Consider the following 26,944-nt stretch of genomic DNA (forward strand, 5'->3'; position numbering starts at 1 on the left):
TTCCCTTTTTGTGTTTTATGGGGCCAGAATGTCATGATACCTGTATTAGAGGCTAGAGCTCTGGTGTTTACGTTGAGGTTACCGCCTAAGGCGGTACCAGTTCTATTTCTCTGGGACCAGTTCTATTTCCAGGCCGGGCTCCGCGAGAGCAGCCTCGGCCGCCTGCCGCCTGCAGATGCTCTCGTCGTAGTTTGCGTCTGGAACTGTGTGCTCTTAACCTCTCACCTGGTAACCAAATCCCTGTCTTTTTTGTCTTTTAATTTTATGTTTCAATGACAGTTTGCATGCCCGATTATTTTGCAGTAGTTTCAGGTGTACAGCATAGTGGTCAGACAGTCGTATACTTTACGACATCGCGCTCCCCCCCGATATTTCCAGTGCGCACCTGGCACCGCACACCATTGTCCAGTATTAGTGACTCTGTCCCCCGCGCTGTACTTTGCATCCCCAGGACTACTTTGTGCTTCCGAATCCCGTCGCCTTTTCCACCCAGCTCCCCAGCCCCCCTCCCCTCTGGCACCCATCAGTCTGTTCTGTCTACTAGTCTTTTACTTCAGTTTTATTTGCTCATTTCCAAGTGCCCATCTCATAAACCATTCAGGAAGGGCATCTCTGCTTTGGTCTCCTGACAGTCATCCCACTTCCTGTGGCCTTATTTGTCATTCCAAGACCTGGCATCCTACTTGGTCCCCAAACCTTTCCCCTCATGACACCCCTTTCTGTCCCCACCTGTTTTCTTCCAGGAAGCCTTTCCCCCGGGGGACCTGTTTGGGTATCCGGGTCTCCATTGTTTGTTCTGTGTCTCTCTCATTCATCCTAGCTCTTTGCCAAGTATTTTATGTGATACAGTTGTTGAAGAATTCAGGCTCTGGAGTCAGACACACTAAAAAAAAAAAAAACCCCTGGAGTTCAAATTTCAGTCCCACCATCTAATAATTGTAAACTCTTGGGTAAATTATTTAACTGGAGGCCTTCATGTTTCTTATGGGTAAAGCAGGGGTAACTCCCTCTTACAGCTCTGATGACAATTAAGTGAGATTCTGCCTGCGAAGTTCTCATAGCACCTGGTGTCCAATGGGAGCTATTAGCAGATCCAAGCCCCAGGGTTTGCTTTGGTAGATTTATTTTAGAGTTAATGTCACAGACTTAGCGCTTGGCTTTGTTGTGACATAGTTATAGCTCCCCCCACTGCATTTGGACTTAATTAAAAAAAATTATGGCTAATTCCAAACATACCGTAAGGATAGAGAATAATAGCATAGATCTCCTGGTGCTTGTCACTGGATTGGGTCTTCCGTCATAGTCCTTCCTTCTGTCCCAACATTAAGTCATACTCTGCTCCCTGCTCAGGACACACGACGCCGTGTGGGAGGCTTAGCCTCTTTTGGAGGGTGGGGCCCACCAAAAAGCCTCTCGTTTCCATCTTTTTCTAAGGGGTGGGGAGTGGAAAAGGAGCCGTCTGTGGGTGTGTTTTCTGCGGGACACACTTCATCTTCCAAAGATAAACTCCCCTTCCTTTCCTTGTCAGTCCTTCAAGGGCTTGAACCGTGTTTGATTTGTCCTTCCACACCCAGGCTCTGGCCGGGCCTGGCACAGAACGATGCTGGAATCCGTGACTTCCCACTTTTAACTAAGGTTCTCTGAGAACTGCTTTCTGGGGTCAGAGTCGAGTTCCAGGTCTCCACCTTTGGGGCTTAAAGCGGCAGATGAGAGAAGACCGACCCCAGAGCTAAACCTCTCTCTCTCTCTCTCTCTCTCTCTTTTATTTATTTATTTATTTGTTTGGAGTGATTGACATCCAGAGACGCAATGTATTGGCTCCTCTCTCAAGATGTTGACTCAGTAAGAGCTGCATGCAGGAGGAGACTGGCTCCTACCCTGGGTACTGTGGCATCAGAGGGCGTCTCCGGGAACAGATGTTTTATGCCGAAATTCCTCCTGATGGCACTGGAGCCTTACATATCATCGCCAGCCCGGTCTCACACATTCCAAATCCTATTATCTAGGTTAGCTCATCTGTATTCAAAAGATCAATGTTGCATTATTACAAAGATCCTTTCAAGTGTAAAAAGGATGGCACTTCATTACAGAAAGTAAAAGAAGCTAATCAAACTTTCTTGGCGAAATCATTGACTTTTTTAAGTAAAGGGCAAATTTGAGAATTTGAAAGTCCGAGATGAACTGCTGGTTTCGGGCGGCGGGCCTCTGGTCCTAGCCTGTGAGTCTGGGACGAACCTAAAGGAGAAAGAGGCATTTTTGTGAGTGTCTTGGTGCTTGAGGCTCCTTTCGTGTCTTCTGCCATTGTTTTGTGTGGCTGGGTGGGGGTGGGGAGTAATGATCCCTGGTGGGAAGACTCAAAGAGACCGTCCACGATGCACCCAATATGGGCAACACTTGTTTTGCCCTCGCTAGCAACGCTTGTTAGGAACACTAACAAGGCAGGTGTTATTTATTCATTGTCTGCACTGTAGTTTCCACCCACCGTTCTTGCTGCTTATCATCCCCCCGTGGGCTGTGTATCCACAGGCAGCCTGTGTCGGGGAGCGCTTTGGGGGTGACACCTGTGGAAAGGAGGGGCGGCTGCTGCAGGTCGGGGCCCTGAGAGAAGCTGGTCCACAGTGTGTGTGCCCCGGGCCACCTGCACAGGGCTCAGGGACTCTGGAGCCAGATGGACTGGCAGAGCTCTCTGCCCAGAGGCAGAGGGAGCTGCCTGATAGTCACTGTGTGGTCAGCCGGCAGCCCTGGGAAAGGCGCTTAAAAGATTTAAGGGAGACAGCGGTCTTGGCTGGGCAGCCCCCTCGGCAGCCTGGGAAAAAAGTCCTTTTATTTCTGAAGGTGGGACCAGGGCAGCGAGGGTAGGACCAGGGTGCCTACCACTCCGAACCTTGTAGAAGCACGTGTTCATGGGCCACTTCGTGTCCAGGACTGTGGGTACCAGTCCTTCCCTTTAGGTGTTTCGGGTTGGCATCCTCCGGCTGAGATTTGTGGGTTATTCTGATGTGCCAGGCACAGTTCCAAACACTCTACTTGGCTTCACTCATGTAACCCACGAAGCCATATGAGATAGCCAGAGCTCTTGCCTTCCTTTTATAGACGGGGAAACTGAGGCTCGTGGTGGTGAGGTTGGGGCAGGCTCTTCCCAAGGTCTTGATCACCTGCCTCTAAAATTTGCCCTTTTTTGTGAGATTCCAGCCTTTCTTCAGCTTCTTGCAGCTTACGTTTGCGAATGTGAAAAAGAAAACCCCATCCATCTTTTTATATTACTAGTGTGGTGAAATGATGATATGTCCGGCATATTGTGTGAAATAAAAATATTTTAAAAATGGATGTCACCTGTTTTTATGTGTTCATGTGGCCACTAGAAAATTTTAAAGTGACTTCGTGCCTTGTGTTTGCAGCTTGAATCTTATTCTTACCGGGCAGAGTTGCCTTAAGGGGTGTCTGAGAGTCTTCTGATGAAGACGCATTTTGCTGTTCAATTCAGAGAAAATTCTGTTTCTTTTGTCACTGGGGCCAGGCTTTTAAAAACATGCTTGATTTGATTTGTACTTATTAATAGGGACGTTCTCCACCAAACAGCCACTTGCTGGTTGTTTAGGGTTGTTGAAACCTAGTTAGAGGCAGCCTGAGTGGGATGAATTACAGTTCCATCCTGGTAGGGGAACCAGGTCATCAACTGGAAATTAATCAACGGGTTTCGCATCACCAGGGAGGGATGACTCCCCCTCAGCATTACTGTTTCCACACGTAAATGGCTGTTTAGAGGAGAGCCAGCAAAACCAATCCAACCCTTCTGCCTTCCGAAATTAAAAGCAATTTATTTATATTTTTTGGCAAATTCTGAAAAGCACTCCTACGTCCAGCTCCTTCCCCCTGCTACCCCGCCTGGTGTTGCCTGGGGTTGGGACTTCTGAGTTGAGAGGCGAGGAAGTTCGGTTGCCTTGGTGTCCCACACTATTTGGAAGAGAGCCCTCGAATTGCAGTTGGGGAGCCCATCTGCCCGCACCTGGTACATTTTATTTCCAATGAGTCAGAAACCCCGAAGTTGCACTTGGCCAAAGTCGCACAGAGCATGTGGACGGCAACGGAAGCCGTCTGCATCCTCCCGAAGCAGACCAGGCTTGGCCCCCAAACAGGCACAGGGGTTCCAATCTGGTCCTGGGATTTGCCAGAAGGCGGGAGGACCACAAGGATGTGTTGGAAGCATCTGGCTCTTGTCCCAACTTCTGTGGTTAGTGAAGCTTGTTTGAGCTGGAACTGGGTATAAACACAGCTTGTGGATCCAAAAGATACCGTATCACCTTCGAGGGTCATTTGGTCCAAATCCCTGCAGAAAACACCTCTACAAAGAGCTGTTTAGCCAACCACCCAACTTCTCTATAACCCCTCAGGAATGGAGAAAGATCCTGGGAATCTTCTCCCAGGAATGGAGAAAGATCCATCGATGACTTGTAAATATCTATGAGGTCTGTCTGCAAAAAGCCCAACCATTGTTATATAACAAGAATGGTTTGCACAACATGGATGTAACCTGGCAGCCAAGGGGAGCGGACTGGAATGCACACGCGTGAACAGTGCTGACATAACTGTACTAGTCAGTGGGGGCAGTAGATGATGTTGAGAGAGCCTGTGTACTGTGTGACCCACGCATTCGAAATGACTACCTCCCCCCAGTTCCCTCTGGTAATCACCATGCTGTTGTCTGTGGCTATGAGTTTTTTTCTTTTTTCTTTTTTTGCTTAATCCCCTCACCTTTTCCCCAAGCCCTGCAACCCTCCCCTGAGACACCTCTTAGTCTGTTCTCTGTCTCTGGGAGTCTGTTTGTATTTTGTTAGTTTATTTTGTCCATTAGATTTCATTTCACTGAAATTGTCCAATTTGTTGGCATATGGCTTTTCATACTATTTTCTTTCATCTTTTTCTTCAGTTTATGACTTTCTAGTAGATTTTCCAGTAACTATCACCGACTGTGGATGTCTAATAAACTCAGCAGTCACTAGATTTCTCAAATCTTTGTTTTACTAACTGTAATCAGGTGTCGTATTTATATAAATTCCTTTTTGCCCTGAAAGGCAGAATTTGTTTTTTTTTTTTTCTGTTCATGGAAATTTTACCCTGTTGATTCCCGCTGGTTATTATTTGGGGAGCAGCCTCCTTAGGACGTTTGACATGTGTGTCATGGTTCAGAAAGGGGTCGCGGCCTGCCTCGCTTTTGTTGGTCCACTGCCCCTAGAGTGAGCCTCCACCAGGTGCACCTGTTTGTCGCTCTCCTTGCATCGGCCTCTTCCGAGCCCCAGACGTGGCCCTTAGGAAAAAGTACAACTTTGAAGCATGATCTATACAATGTCTCAACATATTTCCTGACTATGCTCTCATTCTCATTCTCTCTCTCTCTCTCTCTCTCTGCATGACAGTGCACTTGTATTGAAGAAGGTCATTGAGAGGACATGACCTTTGGCTGACCCGCGAGCCAGACTGGGACAAGCAGCAGCGCCCCCGCCCTGCCATCCTTGGAAGGTGCATTTTGCCCACCCTTCCTAGGTTAGAAGCTGTTTCAGGATGGAGTCTTGAGAGAGTAGAGTATTACTGTGGTCATCACTGAACTCCCTTAAGGCCTCTCTAGACGCTTTGAAGATCATGGCGGATGGGTGAGGAGCTCTACTTACCTTGTAACTGCCTAAGACAAGCCTTGTATGCAAGTTCCCTAACTCATTCAAAACAGCCACCTACCCTCCTGCAGTGCTGAGCGACTTTCTTCAGTCTTTCCTTGCCCTCTTCAGTCTTTCCTTGCCCTAAGAGTCAGTTATGTTTTATGTTTTATGTATACTTTTTAGTCTCATCCGGGACTTTTTTTCATTGCTTTTGGAGAAGAGGGGAGAGCAAGAGAGAGAGGAGCATGGGTTGGTTGCCTCCCTTACACTCCTGGACTGTGGGTCGCAGGCTGCTGCTGGGCCAGGCCCGAACTTGCAGCCCAGGCGTGTGCCCCACAGGAAACAAGCCTGCAACCTCTCCGTTAGGGGACGTCCTCCAACCAACTGAGCTGCACCGGCCAGGGTTACAGGGTCAGTTTTAGATGTCACCCGGGGAGCTCCTGAGTTCGCAAACCAGAATTTTCCTTTCCAAATTTTCTCTCCAAACACAGCTGGGAAAGAAATGGATCGTCTCTCCGCCAAGTTTCTGAGTTTTAAAAATTTCTCCTAATAGTTTTCCCATAGAATAATCTGGATTGTCTCTGTTCGCAATGTCATTGCCTTTGCGAACGCCAGTTATTATTTTTCCTCTCCAGTGTGATGCGTTTTATTTCTTGCTGAGTTGTCTGCCCTCTGGTTCAGTGTGGAACAGAAGCGATACTTGAGCACCCTTGGCTTTTTACTGACTTGAAAGGAAACACTTCGGACTTTTCATCATTAAATATTCTGTTTGCTGTAGGTTTTTGTTTGAAGATACTGGTTATCAGATTAAGGCAGTGTCTTCCTTTTTCCTAGTTTGCTTTATTTTTAATGTCTGACTGAATATTGAATTTTATAAGGTCCTTTTTCTGCATTAACTGATGATCCTAATCCCCTTCCTTTAATTATTGATATAATGAAGCCCAGCGATAGGTTTTTGTAGTCAAGCTCTTGTTTCATTTCTTTTATTGCCGAGTAGTACTTCAGCTCAAGGTCTATCACAATTCGTTTATCCACCAACTTGGTGAGGGACATCAGGGTTGTTTGCAGTGTTTGGCTCTCAAAACCAAGCTCTTATGAATATTTCTGTCCAAATCTGTGTGTGAACATGCGTTTTCACTTTTTTCGTGAGTGAACACCTAGGAAGAGAATGGCTGTCATATGATAGGTAGACGTTTAATGAAAGAAATCACTACCATGCCGTTTTCTAAAGTGGATGTACTATTTCACATTCTCCTCCATGATCTATGAGAGTTTTAGCTGTGTCACATACTTTTACGTGGTATGAGTATCTTTGAAACTTTAGCCCTAATCTCTGTGTTGTGAGAGCTGGTGGCTCTGATTCACATTTCCCTGCTGACTAATGTTTCCATCTTTTCACACGCTTCCCGGCTATTGGAACAGCATCTCTATGAACTGCGTTTCAAAGCTTTGGCCCGTTTTTTAAGATTGGGTGGTTTTCTTATTATTGATTTGTAGTGTTCTTTATGTATATTGTGGCTGTAAGTCCTTTATCTAATATGTTTTTGGCAGGTTTTCTCTGAGGCTTTGACTTGCTTTTTCATTTTTAAACATGCTGTCTTTTGAAAAGAAAAATTGTTTAATTTTGAAATCCAACTTATCACTTCCTTCTTTTAGGACTTGTGCGTTAGGTGTTCTACCTAAAAACTTACCTACCTCAAGGTTGGAAAGATGCTCTTGTTTTCTTCTAGAAGCTTTATGGGTAATTTTAAGTTTTATATGTATGTCTGTGACCCATTTTGAATTAATATTTTTATATAGTATGAGGTAAGGTGTTGATATTATCGAATTTTGTTTGCCAATTTAAAAAAAGGTTTTTCTATCTGTGCTCAGTGAGTTGGCTGCATTTTTTCTTCATTGTAGTTTTTTAAATTTGTCTTTGAGATGAGGTTGTTCCTGTCTCATAGAATGAACTGAAGGGCTTGCTGCCTTTTTCTATTCTCTGCAGTAGTTTGTATGACATTATGATCACTTATTCCTTAAAACTGGGGAACATTGATTTTAAAACAGTCTAAGTGCTTGTCTGGTTCTGTGTGTGTATACATATATTTTAAAAATATACTTTATTGATTATGCCATTACAGTTGTCCTATTCCCCTCCTTCATTTGCCTCCACCCTGCACACCCCTCCCCCCATTCCCCCCCTTTAGTTTATGGCCACGTGTCTCAAGTTCTTTATTTTTTATTTTTTTAGACTAAAAACCACTTTATTTTTTTATTTTTATTTTTTTTAAATATATTTTATTGATTATACCATTACAGTTGTTCTATTCCCCCCTTCATTCCCCTCCACCCGCACCCTCCCTCCCCCACCCTTCTCCCCACCTTAGTTTATAACCACGTGTCTCAAGTTCTTTAGGTTCTATATTTCCCCCACTATTCTCACCCTCCCCCCTATCTATTTTCTACCTACCATCTATGCTATTTTCTGTGCCTTCTCCCCCCTTCTCCTCCTCCCACCCCCCTGTTTCTAACCCTCCATGTGTTCTTCATTTCTATGGTTCCACTCCTGATCTAGCTGTCCTCTTGGTTTGCTTTTGTTTTAGGTGTGGTTGTTAATAACTGTGTGTTTGCTGTCCTTTCACTGTTCATATTTTTCATCTTCTTTTTCTTATATAAGTCCCTTTAGCATTTCATATAATAAGGGCTTGGTGATGATGAACTCCTTGAACTTGACCTTATCTGAGAAGCACTTTATCTGTCCTTCCATTCTAAATGAAAGTTTTGCTGGATAAAGCAATCTTGGCTGTAGGTCTTTGGATTTCATGACTTGGAATACTTCTTTCCAGCCCCTTCTTGCCTGTAAGGTCTCTTTTGAGAAATCCGCTGACAGTCTGATGGGTACTCCTTTGTAGGTGACTGTCCCCTTATCCCTTGCTGCTTCTAGGATTCTCTCCTTCATTTTAGTCTTGGCTAATGTAATTATGATGTGCCTTGGTGTGTTCCTTCTTGGGTCCAACTTCTTTGGGACTCTCTGAGCTTCCTGGATTTCCTGGAAGTCTATTTCCTTTGCCAGACTGGGGAAGTTCTCCTTTATTATTTGTTCAAATAAGTTTTCCACTCGTGGCTGTTTCTTTCCCCCTTCTGGTACCCCTATAATCCGGATGTTGGAACGTTTAAAGATGTCCTGGAGGTTCCTAAGCCTCTCCTCATTTTTTTGAATTCTCATTTCTTCATTCCTTTCTGGTCGGATGTTTCGTTCTTCCTTCTGGTCCATTCCATTGATTTGAGTCCCAGTTTTCTTTCCATCGCTATTGGTTTCCTGGACATCTCCCTTCATTTCAATTAGTTTAGCCTTCATATGTTCCTCCAATTTGTGACTGTACTCTACCAATTCTGTGAGCATCCTGATAAATAGTGTTTTAAATTGGGCTTCTGAGAGCCTGGCAATCTGTTGGTCGCTTAGAGTTATTGGCTCTGGGACTTTGAGTTCTTGCACCATCTTTTGGGCTGTTCCTGCCTGTTAAGTAGCAGGAACGGAGCCCTAGGTTTTCACCGGAGCAGGGCAACTCAGTTGCTGGGTTGTGACGTCGTATGTGGGGGCGGGGTCAAAGAGGGACAATGGCTTCCCTCCGGCGCCCGCCGCCGCCGCGACCCCCACCAGCACCACAGCCACCACTGTCACCAGGGCCACGCGCCCCGCTCCACGGCACGCGAGTGTGCCACCACTGTCAGCCCTCCACCACTGGGTTTGCCCCCTGGGGCCTGTGTGGTCCGTCTCACTGTGTGCGAATGTGCGACCTTGGTCAGTCTGTTCCACACCCCGACTAGTTCTGGGCTCCCTGCGCTCCTAGGTCTGTCCTGCCCGACCCAGCTCCACTGCTGGCTCCACCTCTTACCGTCCTCGTTGAATGGTTCGTAGCTGTCGGACTTCCGTATAATTCGGTTTTCTGGTCTCTGGGTGTGTGTTAGTTCTCCAAAACTTTTGTTGTATCCAAACTTGGTTGTGGGAGAAGGCACAGTGTTTCCACCTATTCCTTCATCTTGGCGGAAGTCCTCAAGTTCTTTAGATTCTATATTTCCCCTACTATTCTTGCCCTCCCCCCTATCTATTTTCTACCTACCATCTATGCTACTTATTTTCTGTACCTTCTCCCCACTTCTCCTCCTCCCACTCCCCTGTTGCTAACCCTCCATGTGTTCTTCATTTCTATGGTTCTGCTCCTGATCTAGCTATCCTCTTGGTTTGCTTTTGTTTTAGGTGTGATTGTTAATAACTGTGTGTTTGCTGTCCTTTCACTGTTCATATTTTTATCTTCTTTTTCTTAGATAAGTCCCTTTAACATTTCATATAGTAAGGGCTTGGTGATGATTGAACTCCTTGAATTTGATCTTATCTGAGAAGCACTTTATCTGCCCTTCCATTCTAAATGAAAGCTTTGCAGGATAGAGCAATCTTGGATGCAGGTGTTTGGATTTCATGACATGGAATATTTCTGTCCAGCTCTTCTTGCCTGTAAGGTCACTTGAGAAATGCGCTGACAGTCTGATGGGAGCTCCTTTGTAGGTAACTGTCCCCTTATCTTGCTGCTTCTAGGATTTTCTCCTTCATTTTAATCTTGGGTAATGTAATTATGATGTGCCTTGGTGTGTTCCTTCTTGGGTCCAACTTCTTTGGGAGTCTCTGAGCTTCCTGGATTTCCTGGAAGTCTATTTCCTTTGCCAGATTGGGGAAATTCTCCTTTATTATTTGTTCAAATAAGTTTTCCACTTGTGGCTGTTCCTCTTCCCCTTCTGGTACCCCTATAATTTGGATGTTGGAACGTTTAAAGATGTCCTGGAGGTTCCTAAGCCTCTCCTCATGTTTTTGAATTCTTGTTTCTTCCTTCTTTTCTGCTTGGTCATTTTTTTCTTCTTTCTGGTCCACTCCCTTGATTTGAGTCCTAGTTTCCTTTCCATCACGATTGGTTTCCTGTGCATTTCCCTTCATTTCAATCAGTTTAGCCTCCATATGTTCCTCTAATTTGTGACTAAAGTCAACCAGTTCTGTGAGCATCCTGATCACCAGTGTTTTGAACTGTGCATCTGAAAGTTTGGCTATCTCTTGGTTACTTAAAAGTATTGGCTCTGGGGCTTTGAGCTGTTCTTCTTGAGCCATAATGTTTTGGTCTGTTCATACTTGTTACGTATGAGGGGCAGAGCCCTCGATATTCACCAGGGCGGGGCAACTCAGTTGCTGGGTTGTGACGCTGTATGTGGGGGTGGGGTCAGAGAGGGACAATGGCGGTCCCCTCTGCTGCTTCCCGCTACTGGGGTCTGAGCAGTCTGTCTCACTGCTCATTCCTTTGCCTGGTTTATCTGCACATGATTGTGTCACCGCGGTCAACCTGCCACCTTGCGCCCTCACTGGGTCTGCCTTTTGCAACCCCACACCTGGGATCCGCCAATGGCTGCCTGCGTGCCTGGGTCAGATGGGGGATCTTTCCTGCCCGACCCTGCTCCGCCGCTGGCTCCGCCCCTCTTACTGGTCTGGCTGAAATGTTTGTTGTTGTTGGACTTCCATATAGTTCAATTTTCTGTGTTTTGGTTACATTTTTGTTACTAAAACTTTGTTGTCTTTAAACTTGGTTGTTCGAGGAGGCACAGCGTTTCTACCTACGCCTCCATCTTGGCTGAAAGTCAGTGTGTGTGTGTAAATATTGATTTAATTTTTAAAATACTATTATTCTACTTATATTTACTATGTCTTCTGCTTTAAAATTATTTTTATTGCATTTTTTCATTACCATTTATCCCCCTTATAGGCCCCTCACCCCACAATCACCACCGCAATGTCCATGCCCATGAAACCTTTTTGCTCTTGCCCCACCCCTCCACTCCCTAACCATGCCCCCCACAGCTGTCATCCTGCTATCTATGAGTCTGTGTCTGTTTTGCTTATTAGTTCAGTTTGTTCACTAGATTCCACATATAAGTAAAATCATATGGTACTTATTGGCTTATTTCATTTAGCATAATATTCTCCAGGTCTATCCATGTTGTTACAAAAGGTGAGAGTTCTTTCTTTTTTATGGCTGAGTAGTATTCCATTTTGTAAATGTCCCATTGTTGTTTTATCTACTTACTTACCGTGGACACTTATTCTATTTATATTTACTATGTTTTTTTAAGTCATGTGTAAGTTATATTTTGTTCCGTCCCGCGGAACAGTCAACGGGGGTCCCGAGTCTACCTGAAACGGATGAATAGGGATGGGAGCAAGAGGCGCGTAGAAAGGCAGCAAGACAAAGGATTCTGATCAAGCTGCAAATTTTATTTTGGGCGGGGCTGTTATTTATAGGGGGCAGGGGAAAAGGGGAGGTAGTCCTGATAGGTTGTCCTGTGCATGCTCACGGCGACGGTTGGTGGGTGGGCGCGTGATTAGCATCTTAATTGGTAGGTAGTACTCGTGATCAATAGATGCCTACAAGGGTGGGGGCTACCTGGCTGGGCTGCAGCATCCTGTTTGGGGCTGCCTCAGCCAAGCCCTCCTGGTGCGATTTTCTTAATGGATTGCATTCACCATCTTTAGGCCCCGACAATATTTTCATGGGAAATTGTTTATTTTTATGTTTTAAAATGATTAACCCAAAGTCATCATGTTTTCGACTTTTTTCTTTCATTTTTACTTTTTTTTGTAGACTGGGAGGTAAATGAATAGAGCATTGCTTTCTATTCAAGCATCTCCCCCAACCTGTGTTTCAGTGTCTCAAAGTTTAATTAACAGAACAGGGAAGCTGCCCTGAACTGAATTCAACACTTTGGATATATATATATTTTTTTAACCACTGCGACTCATTGCTGCCAAGGGAGAGCTCATTGAGAAATTCCACCAGATCTTATTCATCACTGTAGACTCTGGCACAAGCACCAAAACCTGAGTGTTGAATAAACTGGTGTACCCGGAGTTCAGTCCGGACTAAATCCAATGGGCTCTCTCGATAAGATCTACTCAACCCCTGCTCACTGCCACAGACTCTAGATTTCCCTGTTTCACTCTTGCCCCCATACTTCGGTCTATTCCCCAGGAGAAAACTTTTGTCATCTCAGATCATATGATACTCTGCTCAAAACCTTCCAATGGTGTCTCATCACACTTAGAGAAATTCCCAGTGGAGTAGGAACTTGACAAAGGGTATCTTTTGAACCCCAAACTTTCTGGTTAGCATGCACAACCATGACTCTCAAAGCTTCCCCCTGGGTACCAAATATCTTCATGTTCTACTTTTGTACTCCAACTTCACATGCAACCTCAGTCCAACCAACTTAGAGATCGTCTGGAATCTTCAGAATTTGGGGGAAGGTTTCTCTCTTCCTTGACAGAATTCAAACAAATTGACACCATTTGCCTTAGTACCTTTCAGGGCCACCATGCTGGAAATGACCGAGCCTGGGGCTTTTAGATGGAGTCCTGTAATTCATTAGTTCAGAGCTGTGTCATAATGCTCTTATTCATGTATTTATTTATTTCTTTGTCTAAAATTTTTATTGGATTTATTAGGGTGACACTGGTTAATAAAGTTATAGAGGTTTCAGGTGTACAATTCCATAATATATCATCTGTACCCTGTATTGTGTGTTCATCACCTTTCATCAAATCTCTTTCCAACACCATTTATCCCCCTCATTCCCTTTGCTAATCACCATGCTGTTGCCTGTGTCTGCGAATTTGCTTTTTCTGTTTTTGTTTTTTCTTCTTTTTTCCCTTAATCCCCTTCACCTTTTTCACCCAGCCCCCTCTCAGATTGCTCCCCATAGTCCCTGCCTGTGTAGACATTCTGGGGCCGCCCTAACCTACAGATTTTGGATGTGAATGCTCTTCTCTTTCTGGCTGATAGCTTCACAGCTAGAACTGTGATTGGTTCCTCATAACAGCTCAATACAATGTTAACACTTCCTAAAATTATTATGTGATTTCCGTACGTGGGGAAAGGTAACGGAAACATTTTTATAAGCAAAGGGTACTCTGGAATTGTCTGCTTATCTGGCAATTTTAGAAGGTAATCATAGATGATAATCACGCAGGGACTATTTGGTGGCGCAGATATAATTGTTTAAAATATTATACCTGAATGCTTTCACATTTTCTGATGCACTGATGCGTATTTGACTTTAAAACCTGAGAGCCTTTTACCGTCTTGATTTTCCATTTTCTTTCTCAAAATCGACCACTTTCAAAGCATTCATATGAAAGGGATCAAACCTTATACCTTGTTTTCTAACTTAACTTTTTTTTTTACTTAGTGGTATAACTTGACCTTTGCATGCTGGCATGTTTGACTTAAATCCACCTTGGTTTTTGGATGGTGGTTGAGTTTTTTCTTGAATGGGTTCTTTTTACCTCCTACTGATTGTAATGGCCCGGGCTAGTCAAGTTCTAGAATATGAATGCTGATAAAATGTTTTCACATTCATGTAAATTACCATGAACTAAAGGGACAAAAGAAAATCAACTTGCCCCTAAAGGGAAAAAGGCAGTAATTTCAAAGGCATTTGAACAACAATAGGAAAATAAAATTAATTAACTTTCCTTTAAACAAATTCTTTTAAGTTTTCATGGCAATTTTGCTTGTGAAAAAATTCTTAGCCTATCTCCTCTATGGAAGACACGAAATCTTTGGAAACCCCAGAGACATGAGGAGAAGGGGATAACTCCAAGTACAAAGGAAAGACTCTGTTAACACTGAGCAGAGCAGAAAAAATATTTTAGTTGCATGATTGTTTGCCGAAAGGCCCTTTGAAGCAACCTGAAACTAAAGGGTTGATTCCATAGTGGAATTTTCCTGTAGAATAATAAAACGTAGGCTGGATAGGAGACAATCTGTAGTCTGGGTCCAGGCCCATGGTCGGTTCTCAAATGTTCGTGGAATGAACATGGGATACGTGACCAAATGCAGACCTAGAAGAGGCTGTGGCTTGAGATCTCGTGGTGGGCCCGCCACCACGTGGACCGTGAGTCCTGAAGAACGGTTGGCGGGCCACCGAGGCTTCCTTAAGGGCTGAAACGTGGTTCCAGAGTTCAGCCAAAGCCCAGCAATTGCAGTGTGGGGAACATACAAAGTGCTTCAAATAGGGTCCAGCCCCCCAGCAGCCAGGCACAAGCTAGATCCTCCCACTGCCAGAAATCCCTTGTTGGGACCCTTCCGGGGAGACCACAATGCAAGATTCTTACAAAGCTGAAGGATGATTATGAAAAATAAAGGATGCTCTTATACATATGTCAGTGCACTGCAGAGGTCACTTACAAATGATTGCCAGGTGTTTTAAAATCGCCTTTAAAGATGCCTGTGGCCCTAGAGTAGAGCTTCAGTGTTTGACGTGCACAGAGAAGGAAAACATAGACCCATAGATGCGAGAGAAAATTTGACTCTTCCTACTATAAATTGATACGGAAAGCCTTGACTTGGGAGTCATGTGATAGATAATGATGTCTTGGGATCCTAAATTATCCCTTGGGAATAATGTAGGATGATGCAACAGATCAAACAGCAGGAGCTGTGGGCTCTAATCCTCATTTTTGCTCTTTAACTACTTGTCTATCTTTAGGCAAGAAACTTAGCCTGACTAGGCTTTATCATCAGAAAGCTGGGAATAAAAATACTGGTCCTGCTTATTTTGCAAGGATGTTTCAAGGATGAAATGAAATAAGTGAATAGGAAAACATTTTTAAAAACTACTGTTCTACAACCATAAAGTTTCACTACTTGCTGAGTTTACAATGTCCTCAAACTTTAGTGTGCGGATAAGAATCTTGTATGGTGAAGAATGCAGTTACAAAAACTTCTATTTCTAGCAATACTTAAGGCCACAGAATCTGGAAAAATCCCTCCCATTACACAGCTCCTAGGAATGCTGGATGAAGGAGAGCTGGCCTTATTATAAATGCATAACAGAGCTTGTGACCAGGAAAGGACAGTTCCTGGGGCCAGCACCTGGAAGGGGCAGTAGTGACTGGGAGTCGTAATGAGGTACTAAAGCCACAGCTGCCTCAAGGGACAATAATCTGGTGTCATGTATTTTAGGCTAGAGAGGAACAGAAGGTAAGGTCTGACGCTCACCCAAGGTGCAGAGTGAGAATTGAATTTCCCATACATCCATCTCCCCTAAAGCGCTTTTTCCTTATTAAAAAGGCAGACCAAAAAAAAAATAAGATCTACCATCGGTGAAGGGAAGTGCCAGGGGCTCTAACCCTCTCAGTCTGAGTCCCCGGAGGGGTGAGGGTAACCCACAGCTTTATCCTGTGGGTTATACCAGAGGTTTGCCCGTTCATGACCTCACACCACTGGTGTGGTCTGCGAAGACCCAAACCCAGAAAGCAGCTCTGAGCTGCTGGGTTGGTGGAACCGAGGCGTGGAGGGCAGATGCCAGAAAAATCCTCCCTTCCAGGGATGCCCGTTTTGCCCAGGTATCTCTGATTCCAGAAATAAAACCCAGCCTAATATGAATTCCAATTCCTAAGCCCCTTAGTAACAAGACCCAGTAGAATGATAGATGTCTAAGGACTTCAGATATGGGATATACGATACAGAATTTATGTTTACAATGTTTGAAAAGTGCAGATTCCTGAGTCCCAGTGAATCAACAGCTGGAGTGGGCCCAGGAACCTGCATTTTAAGGCGGCATCCCAAAGGAGTGACATGCAGATGGCCCTCAGAGGACCCACTGGGAAATGTGGCTTGGTCGAGTCTCCAGCATTTACTCCATTGGCCACTTGCAATACCAAAGGGATCCACTCTTGGTTCCGCCTCCTCGTTAGTGGGTTAGAAGGATAGCCTTTAGTGGCTGCAGCCATGAGAACGCTCAGAAGAGGCTTTCCTCCAGTGTCTTCAGCTGGCCAAAAAGAAGGTCTGGCTGGACCCCAATGACCAGCGAAGTCGCCAGTGCCAACTCCCGTCAGCAGATTCGGAAGCTGATCATCCAGAAGCCTGTGACTTCCATTCCCGGGCTCGATGCTGGAACGACACCTTGCCCGTAGGAAGGGCAGGCCTGTGGGCATAGGTAAATGAAAGGGTACTTACCGCCAGGGCTCGAAGGCCTGAGAGAGTGACCTGGATGAGGAGGATGAGAATTCTTTGCCGGCTACTCAGAAGATACTGTGAATCTAAGAAGACTGACGGCCGCATGAACCACAGCCTGTACCTGAAAGTGAAGGGGAGCGTGTTCAAAAACCAGCGGATTACGGGCTGAAGGTGGACGAGGCTCCCAAGAAGCTTCTGGCTGAGCCGGCTGAGCCCCACAGGCCTAAGACCAAGGAAACGCGCAAGTGCCGTGAAGCGTGGTTCCAGGCCAAGAAGGAGGAAATCATCAAAACTCTGTCCCAGGAGGAAGAGGCCAAGAAATAAAGCCCATCTCTCTTAACCTGCCCATAGTGGCCTTGGCAGCTGTATGGATCGATCATTGAATAAAGTAGCCTCATTCACCTAAAAAAGTAAAAATAGAAAATAAAGAAAGGAGGATATCCTTGAAGGACCAATTTCCTTTTCTCCTCGGTGACGATTTAGGCTTTTTTAGTCTCGCACTGGCCTAGAAACAAGCTGTCGACCACAGAGTGCCACTGGGCCCACACGCAGAGCCAGTGGACGTGACAGTCTCTCCCCCTCTCTGCTTCACCGGTGTCCCTCGCACCCTGCTGCCCAGACTTCCAGGCTGACGATGCCCCCTCGTTGTGTTATGACTTTTGGAGGTTAAAATGCCGCACAACGGGCCACTGAGGCAGATGGCGACTTTCTTCCCTGTTTATGTTCTTTCCGTATTGGAGGCTTGTCCTTGCTCCAGGTGCCGTTTGCCCTTCAGAGGAGGGTTGGGGAAGGAGTTGAGGTAGGGTTAGGGGAAGGTCTTCCGAGAACAGCCACTGGGGAAATTTTGGTCCTGGCTCTCCTGTGTTCTCATTCTTTGTCACCTTTTCATCTATGGAAGGCAACATGAGAGGAGTTTGCTTTTGAAAGCCCTGTGCAGGGAAACGTCGTTTCTCCTATCTTTGAGCTGTTCGGCCATCTGTCCCAATTTCTTCCTGGTTTCCTGTTATTTTCAGTCTGCCTTTTATTAAGATTAACATGCAGCACAACCACATATTCTATTAAGCTTGTCTCCTCACTACTTTATTTCATTAACTGCTTGATCACTGTGAATAAAAATAATCTTCCATTAAGTCACAACTTCAAACGTCTGGGAGACTTTAGATCAAGCAAACCTTCAGCGGCTTAAGCAAAAATCTCTTTAAATCCACGAGGTTCCCTTCAAAGGAAAACCTATGGGTGTTCTCAACCCAGCTGACAGGTAAATAGTCATTTGTAACTAAAGATATGCAAGTGGGAAAGCAGGGCTTACTCTGGAGTCTGTAGCTTCTTCTGACTTTTCCTGTGGTTAAGGCAACTTAGAGATGGCCCAGGGATGGGGTTGGCTTGGGTTACACAACATCCTACACACGGGAATGGGATGGTATCAACAAACAACTGTGCAGTTCTCTGTCCTATTTCATTCTTTATTATTTCTGTTTATAAAATGATACAAAAAACAAATAAACCTCCGGCTGATGTGGCACAATGGATTGAGTGCCAGCCTGCGAACCAAAGGGTTGCTAGTTCAATTCCCAGTCAGGGCACATGCCTGGGTTGTGGGCCAGGTCCCCAGTAGGGGGCGCCTGAGAGGCGACCATACATTAATGTTTCTCTTCCTCTCTTTCTTCCTCCCTTCCCCTCTCTCTAAAAACAAATAAAATCTTAAAAACAAAAAGCAAAACAGAAAAAAAGGTGGAGGTGGTAAGGGTAAATATCACCCTAATTGGAAATAATCGATTAATATTTTGATAGTCCTGGTTTTTCTGTGTGTGTGTGCGCACACAAAAAGTAGTGTAATGTGCATATGTTTTTGTAGCCACTCCCCACAACCCCAACGTTCATATACTTTCCTCTTGAAAAAGGTAACAGCTTTGTGGCTGCTGTTTCTTTCGCCTACACTGTCCTTCTTTGACCCCAGCAACTCCCTCCCTTCAGATCTTTACTCTGAATCACCATGTTCTTGGGAGCCATTTTTCATGTCTCGAATCTGTTTGTTGCCATTGGATACCTTCGCTGCTTAGTGGTTTTCTTCTGGACACTAGTCACAGTGGTAAATTGATTGTTCTGTTTCTCCCACTGGACTGTGAGACTCATGAGAGTCAGGTTTATGAATTCTCAAGGCCCAGCATAGTGCCTGACATATAGTAGGTGCTTTATAACTTTGGTTTAGGTGAATGAATGGTGGGTTTTCAGGCCTACAAGACACTCCATGCCTGGATGAATGATTGCTTGTCCAGCTGTAGTTTAACTTGGAAGTTGCTTATTGGCCATTAAAAATGGGATAATGGGCATTTTTGGATGAACAGACTTGCCCACATCCTTAGTCATAGCTTGTAGAAAGATTTCTAGGAAAAAAATTACTGAACTATTATTGAACTATAGAGTATGGGACACTTTAGTGCCTGAGATACACACCGTTAAATTGCTTCCAGAAGAATGCCAATTATTATAGAGGCTCTAGTAGTAGAAGGGAGTGCCTGTTTCCCCACACTGTTGGCAACATTGTCATATTTTTATTTATATTAATTAATTAATTAATTTTTAAAGATTTTATTTATTTAGTTTAGACAGAGGGGAAGGGAGGGAGAAAGAAAGGGAGAGAAATATCAATATGTGGTTGTCTCTCTCACGCCTCCCAACCTGGGACTGGGCCCCCAACCCAGACACGTGCCCTGACTAGGAATCGAACTGGTGACTCTTGGTTCGCAGGCTGGTGCTCAATCCACTGAGCTGTACCAGCCAGGGCAATATTGTCATATTTTTTATTATTTTTGCTAATTGTAATTTTTTCTACAAATTGACAATTTCTAATCTTTATTTTTCTACTTGGATAACTATCTTTCTGTATTTGTAACGATTCTACAACTTAAGATTTTCAACCATGGATCCATAGTCTGTTGACTTCGATCTTCTTTTTTTTTTTTTTTAAAGATTTTATTTATTTATTTATCTTTAGAGGGGAAGGAGAGAGGGAGAGAAACATCAATGTATGGTTGCCTTTCGTGCGCCCCCTGCTGGGAGTTGGCCTACAAGGAACCAGCCTGCAACCCAGGCATGTGCCCTGACTGGGAATGGAACTGCGATCGTCTGGTTCGCAGGCCCGCGCTCAATCCACTGCGCTACGCCAGCCAGGGCCGATCTTCTTTTAATCTATCAATCGATGTATCTGTTTATTTGCAAAGATGCAAAACTCTCCATTTTTTCCTTTCTTGTTTTGTCTCTTATAAAGCTTTTCCCACACTAAGATTATAGAAATAATAGCTCAGAAAAAATAATCTAAGGGTATTTATTTGAGTATCTAGAGGGAAAAGGCTAGATTCATTTGTAAATGGTGCTGGCAAACTGATCAGTTGCATAGAGGAGGAAAAGTTACCCTTGCTTAACATCTTGTATCCATATGAGTTCAAAGAAAATTTTAAAAAGTATAAAAGAACTGGAAGAAAATATTGGTGAGCATATGGATCGATGTATATACCTTATTTAGCTGAGGTCTCAAATTTGCGAGAGTTGAAGAATTGCTTTGGATAAAAAAATTTCTTATTGTTAAAAGTTTTGGTTAGAAATTTTGTTAAGAAATTGCCCAAGAAGTTTAATGTTGAAAGGGAGATTCTAACTCTTGGCCTTCAAATCCCAGGCATATTTTTCTGAACCCTACAACAGCGCTTCTAATTCAATCACGCCAGGCTAAGAGTGTGGTGGAGAGGGGACCCTGGACTTGGAGTCAGGTGACACAGTGTCTGGTCGTGGCTTTATCTCATTACTCATCGTACAGTTAGGTCATTTTGGAAGAACTTGTTTTAGACATGCTCCTTATCTGTAAAATGGAATAACAGAAAGCCCTGTGCGTTCTGCTTGGCAGTGTGGTTAGGAAGTTCAAATCAGATACTGTAAATGAACACGTTTTCTTCCTGAAGAGCTTCACATGACACAATAACAGCAGAATGAGCTTTATATTGCTCCTTAGGTTATTACCTATCTCTTCTACAGAACTGTTATTTTACTAGCAGCTTTGTCCACCCCTCTGATAATACCTGGGGTGACGGCTTGGCTTAATAGATTACATTTTGCAGTGATTGAGGGCTCTGACTCTGGAGCCTGCTGAGTCTGGTTTGAATCCAGGTTCTGTCATGCGTATTTTTGTGACCTTGGGCAAGTTATTTAATAGCTCTAAGTTTCAGTTTCCCCATCTTCGAAAAGAGGATAACAGTATCTCTCTTGATAAGTCAAGGCTTTTCAGTTATGTCAGTAATCCAAATTATGGCTACTGAAGCAAAAAGGGGATTGCAGTAGCTAATCCATTTCTATATATCTGTCTATCTATATAGCTATGTATCTATCTAGATGGCCGTACTACTGTCCAGGAGTGGTTAGTTAAGGTAGGATCTTATCACCTTCTTTTGAATTGCTGCTTCTTTTAGCTTCAAACTCCCCCCCCCCAACAGGATTTGTCCACCTAGCAGAGGCAAAAGGTGTTATGGCCTTTAATTTACATGTGTCTCATTTCCTAAATTCAGTTTACTGATTTTAAAAATCAAGGCGAAATAGTTTTCATTGTTTCTCCTTTGGTCCTATCCCCACCCTGAACCAACCCCTTCGTGTGGTGAGGGAGAAGCTTGGATTGTTTAGACCTGGCCGGTGTTCCCTCCTGTGGGGCAGTGGTCTGGTATTGGTGCTGTGGTCCCACCACCACCCTACGATTGGAGAAGGGAAGGGGGGAGGGGCAGTTCCCCCAAGAAACACGGTAGTGTCGGATGAGTTGTCTGACAAAAAGAACCAATGTCTACCATTTTCTCCATAGGCCTGTTGTGAGAATTCATTTAAGAGACGCCCCCCCCCTTTTAAAAAAAAATGCCATTGACACATACCAAGTGCTTAAGAGAAAAACGGAAAAAAGAGCTAGCTCCTACTTGTAGTGTTATTCATCAGAAGGATGCTTCTCGGCATCCTGCGGGTGGCTATCAGCTGTCTGCTTGCTGAATTGTTGCAGTTAGATAGCCTTTGCGTAACTTTATTGCAAACACCTAAAAAAGAGTTCCAGGAAGTCATGTCACAGGAGGTGCAAGGGGAGGGAGCCATCTTTTCTCAGGAGTTAGCCCACAGGAGGGGCAAGAAGCCTATGTCTTCTGACCAGGAGCTCCTCACAATAAATGCCCATTTCTGTGGCAGCTGTAGGGGAACACTGGCCCTGCGTCTGCGGACTTTCCCAGCCTCTCTTCAGAGTCAGGTGATCAGCCTCGCACACCATTTGAGGGACATGTGACTCTGATTTCCTTCTTTCCTATTGGTTAGCCTGCTACACCTAAGTTTTTGTGCTCTTGTCTCCTCAGGCTTGAATTTATCTTAGTGTGGAGTTTTTCTCTTAGACTGTAGAGGTGGAGCCCATATATTAGCACACAACGAGGCACAGGGAATGTAGTTTAGCTTTTTTGTGTGTGTTGCCTTGTTAAGACTTAAAAGAAAAGTTGAACTTCTTGACTTGGAGCCATGGAAACATGTTCTTATTTAAGCACCATCGACATAAAGTCGAGGCTTCCTTCTTCCTTTTCTTTTTTATGGCTGAGTAGCATTCCATTGTGTAAATGCACCACAGCTTTTTTACCCACTCACCTACTGATGAACACTTGGGCTGTGTCCAGATCTTGGCTACTGTAAGTAATGCTGCTATGAACACAGGCATCTACACTCTCGAATTGGTGTTTCGGGATCCTTTGGCTATATTCCCAGAAGTGGAATCTCTGGGTCCTAAGGCAGTTCCATTTTTAATTTTTTGAGGTAACTCCTACTGCTTTCCACAATTGTATATGTGAAACCCATGTAATTTTATTAACTAGTGTCACCACAATAAATTAAATAAAAATCAATACCAAGAGATTAATATAAACACACAAACAAAAAAGTTGAGGTTTATTACTGGCCCAGATCATCAGAGCAAACTGGCAAATCTATTGAAACAAACCCAACTTTTTCCTACCAATCTATACAACTGGGCCATTTTAATAAACAGTTCTCTTAATGGCTGCAGACACAGAAGCTATTGTACTTTCGTAGCATGCAGGAACATCACAGTCAGGTATTCCTGACTCATGCACAGTCTTCAATAATTACAAGGATTTGCTTGTATGAAACCACTGTCAGACCAGCACGGCTGCATTTATATATCCATCACTTTCAGTATTATTGGTAACCTGGGCATATTTTCCCCAAATAACTTTGCCTCCTTGTGTCACCAGGCCCAGCTCATTTATGTTCATCTCTACTTCGGTACCTTTGGTAATAACACCCCATGTCTATAAAGTGGGGATGAGGGATCCTTCTTTACACAGGCAAAAGGTGGCTTTCTGTTCAGGATGTTATGTGGGACTTCATAAAACATAAGCCCATTGGCCTAATGGATCTTTCACATTTAGGTGGTTTTCCAGTAAAACCATCTCCAACAAACAGACTTTAGGAACTAACTCCCCTCTTCCATGATTTTCTCTTTCTCTTTCCTCTTTAAATAATTTTTATTACCTCAGTTTCTCCCTGGGCACGAACTTTGAGCAGAGGGCCCTCCCTTTTTTCCTGCTTTCTCTTTTCGGTTTTGTTTAATCATATTGGGAAGTACTTTAGCTCGAGACTGTCCCTCTCTGTCCAGTAGACATGCAGGTGCTTCTCCTTGCGGAGTCTTTCCCCCATTTCTTTTGTTTGGTGTTTCCCTTTTCCTGCATCTTCATAGTCTTTTTCATTTGTATTTTCTTTTCTTGGCACTGTTTATGGTAGAGCTTAGTCTTCGGACTAATCATCTTTTTCACCTTCTTTGAATGCCATGAACCCCTGGACCTTCCTTCTTTCTCTTTTTCTCATGGTAATCCAAATGGTATCCATAGTGCTTACGGTGTAACTCAATACAAAAATTTTGCGCCGTGCTTACAGCTGCTGGGCGGCAGGGTGCAGTTCTCCAGTGTGAAAAGAAGCTCTCAACTTTTGGGTCTCAGAGACCCATCCCAATCTTTTTCTTAAGGACAGACATCAGGAGCACATAAAAAAAAATCATCTGTACCAGGATGTCTTTTGGGGGGTGACTTTTTTGATTATATACAACGTACTGATGCGCTTGTTTCTAAACCATCTATGAGAAAAATTTAAGTGAATAAATATAGTTTCTGCATTTCAATGTGATTTTAATGCTCCCACCTTGGCTGCTTAGGGATGACAGCTTAATCTTCTATCCTTGAAAATGAGAAATACCTGTATTTCCATGATCACTGAAAGTTCACAGCGCTGATGGAGCTGACCCGAGGCTTATCAGAGCCAAAGCAGTGGAGCTGTGTGAGGACAGGGAAGATCTAATCGAGAGAAAATTCTGCTTCAGAAACTGTCTTTGCCCCACAAAAAGGTGCTTACATTTAGGAGGAAGGACAAGATGGGAAAGAAGAAAAAAAGGAATACGTCAAACATTTTATTTTTTGAATTTATTTTAATTGTTGTTCAAGTACAGTTTTCTGTCTTTTACTCCCATCCCAGCCCACCCCCCCAGCCCTCCCCACCTCCCTCCCATTTTCACTGCCCCCCCCCAGTTTTTTTTGTCCATGTGTCCTCTATACTTATTCCTATAAACCCTTCTTCTTTTCCCCTGAAATTCCCTTCCTTCTCCCCTCTGGTCTCTGCCCCCCGTTCTCTATTTCAGTGTCTTTTGTTATATTTTGCTTGCTTGTTTGTTTTGTTGTTTAGCTTCCTGTTAAAGGTGAGATCATATGATATTTTTCTTTCACTGCCTGACTTATTTCACTCAGTATAATGCTTTCCAGTTTCATCTATGCTGTTGCAAAGGGTAAGAGCTCCTTCTTTCTTTCTGCTGCACAGAATTCCATTATGTAAATGTGCCATAGTTTTTAAATCCATTCATTTACTGATGGGCACCTAGGTTGTTTCCTGCTCTTGGCTATTGCAAATTGTGCTGCTGTGAACATTGGAGTGCATAGGTTCTTTTGGATTGGTGTTTTAGGGTTTGTAGGATATAATCCTAGCAGTAGAATTGCTGGGTCAAAAGGTAGATCCGTTTTTAGTTTTCTTAGAAAATTCCATACTGTTTTCCATAGTGGTTGTACCAGTTTGCAGTCCCACCAACAGTGAACCAGGGTCCCCTTTTCCCCACAACTTCTCCAACATTTGTTGTTTGTTGCTTTGTTTATGATGGCCATTCTGACTGGTGTAAGGTAGTATCTCATTGTGGTTTTAATTTGCATCTCTCTGATAGCTAGCGATACTGAGCATCTTTTCATATGACTCTGGATCCTCGGTATGTCCTCCTTGAAGAAGCAAACATCTTTTTTTTAAAGTAGTTTTTTTCCCCACCTTCACTCATTTGGGTTTGACAGGAAGCGATCCTGCCCATTCCTCAGGAAATCTGTTTTCATTCTTGTAGCAGGTGGAACAATTGAGATATCTGCCCTGTTAGAAAATACCCTCATGTAATAATGTTGTGTTTTGCTTATCATGCGTGTTTGTGGCTCACATGCCTCCCCTCCCTTCTCTGTAACTTGGCTGCTTTATTTACAGAAGTGAGTTTTATCTTTTCCTAATGGTGAAGTATGGAGGACCAAGGGTGTAGTTATGAAGGCGACTCTGTAGGGCAAATAACCAGGCCTGTGGAACTGCGCTGACACCTTGAACTCACAACCTGTGGTGAGCTCGGTGTGTTACCGAGGCAGGGTGTGCATACTTCACCCTGTCCTGCTACTCTTTGCGGCAGACAGATGTGAGCATCAAAGATTGGAAGATTTTTCTGCTCAGGAAGAATGAGGGACTATAGCTAAAACTTTAGTTCTTCTTATTATTATCTTTTTAATTCCCACTGGAGGATATGTTTATTGATTTCAGAGAGAGAGAGAGAGAGAGAGAGAGAGAGATTAACATGAGAGACAGTTGCCTCCCGTACGCACCCTAACTGTGGAGCAAATACACAACCTAGGTATGATGCTCTGACCAGGGATCCAACCCATAACCTTCAGGTGTACAAAACAGTGTACAAAACAGCGTACAAAACAGTGCTCCAACTACCTAAGCCACCTGGCCATGGCTAAAACTTTAATTTTGACAAATAAGATGATTGTTACTTTTGTAATGCCTGTGATTAGAGTCAGCAGTGGACATTACTTGGGAGTAACTGAAAATGTTTTTATGGGCAGATGACACAGGGGGAAATTCTTTTTTTCTGTCTCAAAAATGGGGGATACCAGAAGAAAATGTCTTATGTACAGATTCTGTCAGTTATCTAATATTACGTGATATGTTACCTCAAAACACAGTGGCTTCAAACAACATCCATTTGTTTACTCTTTTTTTAAAAAAAGTATTTTATTGATTATGCCATTACAGTTGTCCCATTCCCCCCTTCACTTCCCTCCACCCTGCACACCCTCCCCCACCATTCCTCCCTCCTGTTCATGTCCATGTGTCACAAGTTCTTTCTTTATTATTATTATTTTTAACAGTTTAATTTGTTATTTTATTTGTCACTTATTTCTTTTTTAAATATATTTTATTGATTATGCCATTACAGTTGTCCCATTCCCCCCTTAACTCCCATCCACCCTGCACACCCCTCCCCCCCCATTCCCCCCCCCTTTGTTCATGGCCATGTGTCACAAGTTCTTTATTTTCTGTATTTCCCATAGTATTCCTGCCCTCCCCCTGTCTATTTTCTACCTACCATCTATGCTACTTATTCTCTGTACCTTCTCCCCCCTTTTCCTCCTCCCACTCCGCTGTTGCTAACCCTCCATGTGATCTCCATTTCTATGGTTCCACTCCTGATCTAGCTGTCCTCTTAGTTCGCTTTTGTTTTAGGTGTGGCTGTTAATAACTGTGAGTTTGCTGTCCTTTCACTGTTCATATTTTTCATCATCTCTTTCTTATATAAGTCCCTTTAGCATTTCATATAATAAGGGCCTGGTGCTGATGAACTCCTTGAACTTGACCTTATCTGAGAAGCACTTTATCTGTCCTTCCATTCTAAATGAAAGTTTTGCTGGATAAAGCAATCTTGGCTGTAGGTCTTTGGATTTCATGACTTGGAATACTTCTTTCCAGCCCCTTCTTGCCTGTAAGGTCTCTTTTGAGAAATCCGCTGACAGTCTGATGGGTACTCCTTTGTAGGTGACTGTCCCCTTATCCCTTGCTGCTTCTAGGATTCTCTCCTTCATTTTAGTCTTGGCTAATGTAATTATGATGTGCCTT

General features: G+C 43.8%; 1 non-coding gene and 2 pseudogenes across 1 annotated transcript; 1 reads left to right on the forward strand and 2 right to left on the reverse strand.

Moving 5' to 3' along the window:
* The first annotated feature begins 1,853 nt into the window (after positions 1-1,853).
* On the forward strand, positions 1,854-17,011 carry LOC118983906 (60S ribosomal protein L19-like; annotated as a pseudogene).
* LOC118984486 (small nucleolar RNA SNORA36 family) lies at positions 12,303-12,436 on the reverse strand. Its single transcript, XR_005065935.1, has one exon. It is a non-coding gene; the product is annotated as a small nucleolar RNA SNORA36 family (small nucleolar RNA).
* A 5,866-nt stretch (positions 17,012-22,877) lies between the features above and the next one.
* Positions 22,878-26,944, reverse strand: part of LOC118983985 (ribosome biogenesis protein NSA2 homolog) — a 166,856-nt pseudogene continuing 162,789 nt past the window's right edge.

The sequence above is a fragment of the Sturnira hondurensis genome, unplaced genomic scaffold, assembly GCF_014824575.4.
Source record: "Sturnira hondurensis isolate 20B ecotype Veracruz unplaced genomic scaffold, ASM1482457v3 Scaffold0000022, whole genome shotgun sequence".
Lineage (NCBI taxonomy): Eukaryota > Metazoa > Chordata > Mammalia > Chiroptera > Phyllostomidae > Sturnira > Sturnira hondurensis.